The following is a 10,997-nucleotide window of genomic DNA, read 5'->3' as shown; positions in this document are numbered from 1 at the left end:
GGGCATTCTCAGGGGACTGACAGATTTAAGGTAGTTTGAGGAAGCAGGAATGTAAAAGGAAAACAAGGTGGAGAGAATTTCTAGTAGGAACCAGGGGTGGGGAACCTGCAGTCTCGAGGTCACACATGGCCCTCTAGGTCCTCAAGTGTGGCCCTTTGACTGAATCCAAACTTCACAGAACAAATCCCCTTAATAAAAGGATTTGTTCTATAAAGCTTGGACTGGGTCAAAAGGCTACACCTGAGGACCTAGAAGGCTATATGTGACCTTGAGGCTGCAGGTTCCCCACCCCTGGACTATTAAGGAAGAACTTTTTTTCTTTCTTGCAGGAGTCCTTAACAGAAGAGGGGAGGGTGGCTGTGTGATGGGGAGGAGATCTGTGAACCTATTTTCTGAAATATTTTGATAACTGTATTTCAATAGAATTGGTTTCCTTTGCAGTCACATGTATTTCATTTTATACATTTAAAATATTCTGAAGTCTTTCCCAGACTGCCAACTGGGGGCAGGGGTGGTGATTTATGGTACAAAAAAGGCTGAGAACCCTCACAGTACTGCAATGAGCCCAAGGCAATGGGTGTACTACTACAGAAGATCTTGCTTCCCATAAAACCATGGGCTTATGGTACATGTGTAATGCAAGAGATAGCAATGACTTGGGGGAAGAAAAAGCATAGCCACATGTCAGGAATGCAGAGTAGATCATGGCGAGCTGAGTAGATGGCCAGACAAGTAGCAGAGAACACGGGAACTGTGGCCATCTGTCTGGTGCCATGTAGAGAGTATGGCTGCTACAAGAGTGATGGCTGATGGCAGGTACAGCAAGAGTACACAGATGCTAGGGGGCGGAGCCAAGACGGCAGCTGGAAAGCAGGGACTTGCGTGAGCTCCCCGCCAGGTCCCTCCAAAAACCTATAAAAAATGGCTCGGGAACAAATTCTAGAACTGCAGAACCCACAAAACAGCAGAGGGAAGCAGGGATCCAGCCCAGGACAGCCTGGATGGTCGCTGAATGAGGTCTATCATGCATGGAGCTGGGAGCTGTAAGGAGCAGAGCCCAGCATGGGTGGTGGCAGGACCAACCAGACCAGGAGCCTGGAGGAACATGCCCTAGCACCCTGAATCAGTGAACTATGGCAGTTACCAGACTTCTCAACCCACAAACACCAAAGACAACAGAGAAGGTTAGTGGGAAAAGCTGCAGGGACAGAGTGAAAAGAGTTCATGGGTTCAGCCACTGCCCTGGGGGAGCAGGGGTGGTGCAGCTACAGAACTTAAGCTGCAGTTGCTTCCAGCCCCAGGCCCACCTGGTGGGAATTAAGTGGCTGATCAGAGCAGGAGTGCAGAGCCGGCTTAAGATCTGAGTCAGGTCCAGGCTGGTGGTTCTCGAGGAAGGAGGAGTGCTAGTGTGGCAGAGCTGGCTGTATAGAAATAGCTCTGAAATCAATGCCACATCCCCTCAAGCTTGGAACAAAGTACTCTTTACTCTACAAGCAGTCATATCCCGACAAAAAACTCAAGGGTCAAGTAAGTTGGCTGGGAACATGGCCAGGCAGTGAAAATGCACTCAGATTCAGTCTGAGACTTTGGAATCTTTCTTTGGTGACAAAGAAGACCAAAACATACAGCCAGAAGAAGTTAACAAAGTCAAAGAGCCTACATCAAAAACCTCCAAGAAAAACATGGACTGGTCTCAGGCCATGGAAGAGCTCAAAAAGGATTTGGAAAAGCAAGTTAGAGAAGTAGAGGAAAAATTGGGAAGAGAAATGAGAAGGATGCGAGAAAACCATGAAAAACAAGTCAATGACTTGCTAAAGGAGACCCCAAAAAATACCAAAAAAAATATTGAAGAAAACAACACCTTAAAAAATAGACTAACTCAAATGGCAAAAGAGCTCCAAAAAGCCAATGAGGAGAAGAATGCCTTGAAAGGCAGAATCAGCCAAATGGAAAAGGAGCTCCAAAAGACCACTGAAGAAAATACTACCTTAAAAATTAGATTGGAGCAAGTGGAAGCTAGTGACTTTATGAGAAATCAAGATATTATAAAACAGAACCAAAGGAATGAAAAAGTGGAAGACAATGTGAAATATCTCATTGGAAAAACCACTGACCTGGAAAATAGATCCAGGAGAAATAATTTAAAAATTATTGGACTACCTGAAAGCCATGATCAAAAAAAGAGCCTAGATAGCGTCTTTGAATAAATTATCAAGAACTGCCCTGATATTCTAGAGCTAGAGGGTAAAATAGAAATTGAAAGAATCCACAGATTGCCTCCTCAAAAAGATCCCAAAAAGAAAACTCCTAGGAATATTGTTGCCAAATTCCAGAGCTCCTAGATCAAGGAGAAAATACTGCAAGCAGCCAGAAAGAAACAATTTGAGTACTGTGGGGAAACAATCAGGATAACACAGGATCTAGCAGCTTCCACATTAAGGGACCAAAGGGCTTGGAATACGATATTCTGGAGGTCAATGGAGCTAGGATTAAAACCAAGAATCACCTACCCTGCAAAACTGAGTATCATGCTCCAAGGCAAAGTATGGATTTTCAATAAAATAGAGGACTTTCAAGCTTTCTCAGTGAAAAGACCAGAGCTGAATAGAAAATTTGACTTTCAAACACAAGAATCAAGAGAAGCATGAAAAGGTAAACAAGAAAGAGAAATCCTAAGGGACTTACTAAAGTTGAACTGTTTTGTTTACTTTCCTACATGGAAAGATGATGTGTATGATTCATGAGATCTCAGTATCAGAGTAGCTGAAAGGAATATGCACATATATATGTGTGTGTATGTATATATATACATATGTGTATATGTATGTATATATGTAGGTGTATATATATGTGTATATATATGTGTATATATATATATATAGACAGAGAAAGAGGGCACAGGGTGAGTTGAATATGAAGGGATGATATCTAAAAAATAAAATCAAATTAAGGGATAAGAGAAGAATATATTGAGAGAGGGAGAAAGGGAGAGATAGAATGGGGTAAATTATCTCACATAAAAGTGGCAAGAAAAACTGGTTCTGTAGGAAGGGAAGAGGGGGCAGGTGAGGAGGAATGAGTAAATCTTGCTCTCATTGGATTTGACCTGAGGAGGGAATACCATACACACTCAATTGGGTATCTTACCCCACAGGAAAGAAGGAGGAAGAAGATAAAAAAGGGGGGATGATAGAAGTGAGGGCAGACAGGGGGAGGAGGTAATCAAAAACAAACACTTTCGAAAAGGGACAGGGTTCAAAAACAAACAAACAAAAAAGTTCTTGCATGCAACTAGGAAATAAGATATACAGGCAATGGGGCGTAGAAATTTATCTTGCCCTGCAAGAGAAGAAGGGAAAGGGGGATGAGAAGGGAGCTGGGAGACAGAAAGGAGGGCTGACTGGGGAATGGGGTAACCAGAATATATGCCCTCTTGGAGTGGGTGGAAGGGTAGAAATGGGGAGAAAATTTGTAATTTAGACTCTTGGGAAAATCAATGCTGAAAACTAAATATATTAAATAAATTACATTAAAAATGTAAGAAAATATATAAAATAAATAAATACATACATACATACAAAAAAAAAGAGTACACAGATGCTAGATCAAGTTGTTTTCCATGGTTTTTCTTGATTTCCCCTATTTTTAATATGAGATTACATCCCACAGACGGGATGTAGATTCCCCTTTTCCTTAGTCACTTCCCATGTGCTATGAGTGTATATAGTCAGGAGGCATCACCAGCCTTACCCAAAGATCCGAGAAGTCTACCACCAAGTGATTTAGGAAATGGCTGGAGGTGGGTGCTTCCATATAGAAGCATTCTATCTATTCCCTTTCTATTTTATTGACTGTAAAATAAACTATATTATTACAGCAGGCTAACTGAGTCTGTGGGATACTGTGCATTGAAAAAGAGAAGCCTAGACAGAATGCGGTTTCTTGAGCTTAGTCCAGGTGGTAGATTTCATACTGAAATTCTTAAAAAGATCACTAAAGAGATGGTTGATTAATATCTAGAAAGGAAAACAGTGATTACGAAGAGCTGGCATGACTTCATCAAGAACCGGTCATGCCAGACTAAACTCAATCCCATTTTTGAAAGGATTGCTAAACCAGTGGATGAGGGAAAGGCTGTGGATATAGTTAGGTTGATTTTTTAGCAAAGCTGTTGATCATGTGTCTCAACAGTTCCTGTGGCAGTGTGGACCAGCAATAATATAATCAGATGGTTCTAGAACTGGTTGGATGGCCAGAATCAAAAAGTAGAAGGGCTTTTGAATCTGAGAAGTGGGTGGTCTTCTAAACAGTTAAACACTGGTATTGAAGTGTGGACTTGTCTATGTAGAAAAGCAGTCTATATATTTGTGGGCTGAGCTATTTAGGGTTACTGCAGCCTCTTAAGAAGGCTATCCCATGCTTATGGCAGACCGAAACTGAAGAGACCTCTGGCTCGTGCCTTAACTAAAATATCACCTGGTATACTACACACATTTTGCCTTCCCTTATAGGATAATTACCATAATGACAAGCTATTTTCTTGTGGCCTTCAGGAAGGTATTTCTGTAGCCTCGTGACTCAAGGGCACCAGGAAAGGGGCCAAGGGATCACAATTATAACATTGGAATGTGGACTAACTTTCCGGAGGAGGGCAGGGAAGAAAAACAGCCCTGCTCCTTTGCTAATTGGGCTTGGAGACACATCCTATTTCTGCTCTTTATGTATTTTGTAATAAATATACCTTATGAATGGCAGACAGACATGGAATCCACAGGGCAATGAAAAGATGGATGCATGGTGGATATGAATAGACTTCAACAGATAACAGAAGAGGAACTTCAATGAAGAAGAATAAAAGATGTAATTGAGGAAATGTATGACAGGAAGACAAGATGGGAAGATCACGTACAGAGTTCAAGAGATGGACGCCAGAATGTCCCACTAGTGCCTTCTCTGTCAGAAGGAACTGAAGAAGGCTTCTAGCATGGGCAAACTTTCAGGGAGATACAAGCAAAAGCTACCCAGTATGGGCAGGCATAAATGCACATTTACTAGAAATACAAAGGCAAAAAACAAGCAAATAAAAATAGTTCCTGCTCCCAAGGAGCTCACTGTCTAATGGAGAAGACAACACGCAAGTAACTGTATAAACAAGAGATATCCAGGATAAACTGGGGGTAGTTTCAGAGGGAAGCTGCTGAGATTAAGAAGGATTGAGAAAGACCTTGTAGAATGTAGAACTCTAGCTGAAACCTGAAGGAAGCCCAGGGAGCCAGGAGGCAGAGAAGAGGAAGAATATTCCAGGAATGAGAGACAGCCAGAGAAAATGCCTTTTTTAACTTCTAAAAAATGATTTTATTGTTATTTTCTGTTTCTTATATCGCCATAAATATCCCAAGTATCCCTCCCTTCCCCCCTCCCAAAGAGGCAAACCACATGATAAACAGCATTTTTTGGAGAAGAAAAAAAATCAGCACGATTGGCTGATGCTTTGAAAAAGTTAGAAAGTATCTGCAGTGTGTAACATCTGTGGACCTCTCACCTCCATGAAAGGTTAGATTGGGGACGCCTCCCCATATCTCTTCATGGGAGCCCTGAATGATTTTTATAATTTTGTTACATTTACTTTTGATTTTTTTTGGTGTGTCATTGTTCGTTCCATTTATGTTGTTGCAATTACAGTGTATATCATTTCCTTGGCTCTGCTTACTTCACTCAGCATCAGTTCATATAGATCTTTCCATGCTTCTCTATATTCACCACACATCATTTCTTAAAGAGCAGAAATATTCCATTACATTCATGTGCCACAATTTATTTCACCATTCCCCAATTGATGGGCAACTACTTTGTTTCCAATTCTTAGCTATCACAAAAAGTGTTGCTATAAATATTTTGGAATATATAGGGACTTTCTCACTATTGATTCCTTACTTCTGGGTATAAACCCAGTAATGGACTCTTTGGTTCAAAGGGTATGGATATTTTAGTCACTTTATTTGCATAATTCCAAATTGCTTTCCAAAATGGTCCTACTATTTCACAGCTCTACCACCTGCACCTGTTGAGATGATCATATGGTACACCTTTCCACTTTTGTTTAATCTGAATTATTAACATTTTCTCCACTGCTTTCTTAAGTCTAGGGAATCAATAAAACAAATCAAGCCCTGATCTGTAGTGATTGCCGATTTCTGAGGTGTAAATGCTCACAATGAAAATTTAACAATAGACTCGCTGGAGCAGATCTGGCCATGGAAAATCTCTAAACCAGAGACACTCACTCCAAGATAGAGATCTCTGAGAGTGTTCTCATGGATTTCTTAGGGGATGATGGTCCAGAATGTAGGGGTGGGGAACCTGTGGCCTTGAGGCCACCTGTGGCCCTCTAGGTCCTCAAGTGCAGCCCTTTGACTGAATCCAAACTTCACAGAACAAATCCCCTTAATAAAAGGATATGTTCTGTAAAACTTGGACTCAGTCAAAAGGCCACACCTGAGGACCTAGAAGGCCACATGTGGCCTCGAGGCCGCAGGTTCCCCACCCCGGGCAGAGGATATAGGTTAGTGAATCAGTTGTTCAACTTCTATAATGTTAACCAAGAACTTCGTTGTTACAAATTGTGATTTCCTTTTTCAAGATTCCTATAAATGTTACCTGAAATCTTGAGGCAAAGAGTCATGAAATAGAACATGGGGAACTATGCTAGTTTGGAAGTAGCTTGGCTATAGATTAATAATATATTATTGGAAAAGGACCATAACTTGATGAGTTTACTCTTTACCTTTTCAGGTAGACCTGAACAAGCTCTTCTTGATTGTACTTAAAGTGATCAATAGACTTCTACCCAAAGCTGTCAGCCTTGGGCTCCACAAAAGAGCCAGTTTTTGTGAAATCAAGATGATCTAAATTATACTTGGTTTTACTGGTTGGTATGTAATAGACAGCCAAACTGGATAATTATATGGCAATTTATTGATTTTCCTCCTGATATTTTGTTTAGAAAAATTATTTTTTTTTCTAGAAGATGAGCCCAAATCAGAGGACAGTATTAGTACTAGTATTTTTTTTCTTTAATAATTCGTACCTGGGTTTTGCTGACTCCAAATCCAGTACTCTACCCTCTCAGCAGTAGGAGAGAGGAGAGAAGGGAGGGAGCAAGGAATAAGTATTTGTATATATATATAAATATATATATTTATATTTGTATATATATTTATATATATATTTGTGTATATATATATATATGTATGTATGTATGTATGTATGTAAAGCCGTGTGTTAGGTGCTCTTGCTAACCACTTTACAAATATCATGTCATTTGACAGTAGAGCAGGTTCCAAAAGTCATAATGGAGATGGGTCAGAGGAGGACAGGCAGTGACTGTGGAGGAGAGATTCTGAACTTGGAAAGGATGAGAGTATTGGGGGGAGGTAAGAGTGGGAAGGTGTTTACATCTGGAGTGTCATTTGTTTAGATTAGGGGAGCAGAAGGATTGAGGGACAGGCTGAAGGTACTTGCTAACCAATAGGGCTGTGTTGGAGAAGGTGGTAGGGGATATAGATGGGGTGGAGTTGAGATAAGATGGAGGGGGGGGAGGAGAGAAAGATGTGGTGAGTGAAATGAATGTATACCTAGATGGTCAGTGTCAAGGTTTAGGGGAGCTGGAGGTTGGTAAATGATAGCGTAGAAGGGTGTGTGCCAAGTGCTCAAGTCACTGAGGCAAGGGTGCCCTGGAATGCATCAGGGAGTCACAGGGACTTAGCCATAAGGCAGACTGGAGGAGGCAGAAGCTAAGAAAATCAACCAACCCCAGCATTCCTAGGGACATAATTGTAGCTTTGGCTGTGCAGTGGGAACAGGGCTAGCGGCCTGTTCTTTCAGGAGTGTGTCCCCAGGATGATTTCAGTAAGATGTTACTTAGCCCTCCACCACCTCATTGAATTATAGCATCATTCATAGATACAGAGCTGGAAGGAACCTTAAAGACTATCATGTCTAACTGCCTCATTTTACAGATTTTACAAGAAACTGAGACTCAGAGAATGTCAGGAGCCTCAAGAAGTAGTATGTGCATGCATGCGTGTATTGGGTGCGTATGTGTGTGTGTTGTGCCATGCATGAGATGTATAATGTATGGGGTGTGTGTTTGGATATCAGAAATCCTGGGATGGAACCAGGAATGTACTAGGGCCAGCTTAAAGCTGATTGTTAAATTTTCAGTGTGATCATTTACACCTGGGAAATTGGAAACTACAAATCAGGGCTTGATTTATTGTTTTGTTGATAGTCTGGAACTAAGAAAGTGATGAAGAAAATATCAATAATGCAGATTAAACTTTTAAGTGTATCTTGATTTTCATTCCCCCACCCCCACCCCAAGCTGTTGTTAAACACTTACCAGGTTGGTGCCTTGGAGTGCTGCCCCTTACTGGTTTCTTAGGTGATAATGAGCATCGCCTGACCTAAGTAGATAGGATACGCAACCACTTATGGAAGGGCATGCCTATGCATGATGAGGGAAGCTTTTCAGCATTTTCTACATTTCATTCGATCCACCCATGGGAGACCTCCTCTCACATTTGCAGGTCAAGACCCAATTACATGTTCTCCTGTGCAATTTTTCATCCATGTCTTTCCACAAAGTGGAAAGTGGTGGTGGTTTTAAATATTTTATGGATATTAATGTGAGCACTAGGGCTGCCCATTTGTTTTTCCGCATTCTCACTATCTTTTCCATTCATGTGTCCAAGTCCAAAAACAAAACCATCTTTGAAAATGCACTTATTTTAATGCTGGAGTGATTCTCCTCTCTATAGTCTGTGGGTATTCATTTTCTTCTAAGTCATTTTAAGGTGCTATAACATTTAGAGCTGGAAGGATACTTTAGAGATGATTAATTTCGACCACCTCATTTTACAGATGGAGAAACATCGACCTTGGGAGGTGAACTAAGTGGCAGGGCCTGGGTTTGAATTATATATCTTGTAATTCCCAGTTTGTGGAAGGAGGCTTTCCTCCACACCATCGCTGCTACAGTGAACTTAATTCAACAAGCATTTATTAAACACCATTAAGCACTGATACAAAGGCAAAACATAAAAACTAACTCTGTCTTTAAGAATTTCATATTTTACCGGGGTACATAACATATACACAAGAAGTAAATGCGAAGTAGGGAGTGAATACAGGAAGGGATTTCTTATTTTACTGGGATACATAATATAGGCACAAGAAGTAAATGCGAAGTAGGGAGTGATTGCGGGGTGGACGGTGGGGAGTAGACAAAGGGAAAGAGCCAAAGTGCTCCAGGAAAATCTGAGGGAGAGCCCAGGGCCCTCCGTGGACAGCCATACACACGGGACACCTTAGTCCAAAAAATGCCTTTTCCGTGGGCTGATTGGTTTGGCGCTGCGAGGGACCTTAGCGTCTAACGCCCTTCATTTTACACTGAAGGAAACTGAAGCCCGGAGACGTTTAAAAGTGACTTCCCATTCTCACAAGGATTAGGAGCAGAAGCGGCATTCAAACGCAGGTCTTCCAGTTCCAAACTCAACTCTTCTCCACTTCACCACACTGCAAGTTGGTTAACCTCTGAGCCTCATTTTCCACTTGGCACCGCCTCCCATTTACGGTTATTGGGTGGAAATTGCTTCCTAAAGCTTAAAGCATCATAGAAATGACAGCTGTTATGATTAACTCGTATTATCTTCGTGGAAACTTCTCGTGGAAACTTCGGGACGACAGAGGTCAAGTTCATAGACTCGGCCTCGGCAGCTTCCCACTAGATCCGGTGACGTCACCCCTAAGGGGATCCAAGATCGCCCGGACTACGGGTCCCAGCAGCACGTCTGCTCCCCTCCAGCAGAACTACAACTCCCAGAAGGCTGAGGGCGCTAATAGCTGCGGGAACCGCCGGGGCTCATCACGCGGTCACGAAACGTTGGGGTTGGGACTGGCGAAGAGGTGCATTTGTTTCCCCAAGTCCTGGCTCTCTGCCTGCGTGAGGGCTGATGGGCAACGGAATTGTACAGATCTGTCCTCCAGGTGCTGGCTCTATCTGCGCAGGAGTGGGATGTGGTGAACAACGGAATTGGTAGGGGGGTCTCGCCACGTGATTCCCTGGCTCTATCTGCGCATGCGTTATGTGCGTGCGTGCGAGCGAGTGTGTGCGTTGGGGGGTGGTGGTGCTGGTGCTGGTGGTGACGTATCTAGTAAGCTTCTGTTCCGAGAACTGGTTGGGTTCTTCTCTTACTTATCCTGGAGGCGGGGGAGGGAACCCAAAAGCGGAAGTGATATCCCGCCAGGCGTTTGCTGTGCTTGCGCAGTGCTGGACCCCTCTAATTGTGTCGGTGTTGGGGGGGAAGGGGGAGACTGGGCCTGCAAGTCATTTCCGGCTCCACGTGGGAAGTGGATCCGCTCAGGTCTTCCACTGGAAGACATCCCCTCGCCTAGGTAGCGCTGAATGGCAGGGAGACCGTGGGGTTCGAATCCCGGCTGCTCTTTCATAGTGACAATAGCTAACATTTCTATACCACTTTTTTTTTTTGCAAAGCACTTTTACTCGTTCTTCTTCCACCTGCACCACCTTGTGAGTCACGTGCTGTGATTACTCCCATTATCCAAACTAGCATACAGCTGACTAGCCCAAGGTCAGGGAGGTAGTAAGGGTGCGAGCGAATGTTTGAACTCAGGTGTGCTCAGACTCCCAAGCCCAGTGCTCTGTGCAAAGCGCCTTCATGCTGCCCCTCCCTCCACAATTTGCATATGGGGACATCTACAGGACCTCAATAAGAAAGGGAGCCCTAAATATGGCGATGATTGTAGGAGGATCCCTGGGAGAACCAGGTCATTTCCATCAATTTTGGGCCCCAGCTTTACGCAGAAAATGGGTGCAAAAAGACCTTTTCACTCTTAATCCCTAATCCCTATGAGGATGCAGGTCGTGGAATGCTCGGCAACTGGGAAGTCACCTCTGATTCCATCACCCAATTGAT

The sequence above is a fragment of the Trichosurus vulpecula genome, chromosome 2 (assembly GCF_011100635.1).
Source record: "Trichosurus vulpecula isolate mTriVul1 chromosome 2, mTriVul1.pri, whole genome shotgun sequence".
Taxonomy (NCBI): domain Eukaryota; kingdom Metazoa; phylum Chordata; class Mammalia; order Diprotodontia; family Phalangeridae; genus Trichosurus; species Trichosurus vulpecula.
Note: the sequence above shows the minus strand (reverse complement) of the source record.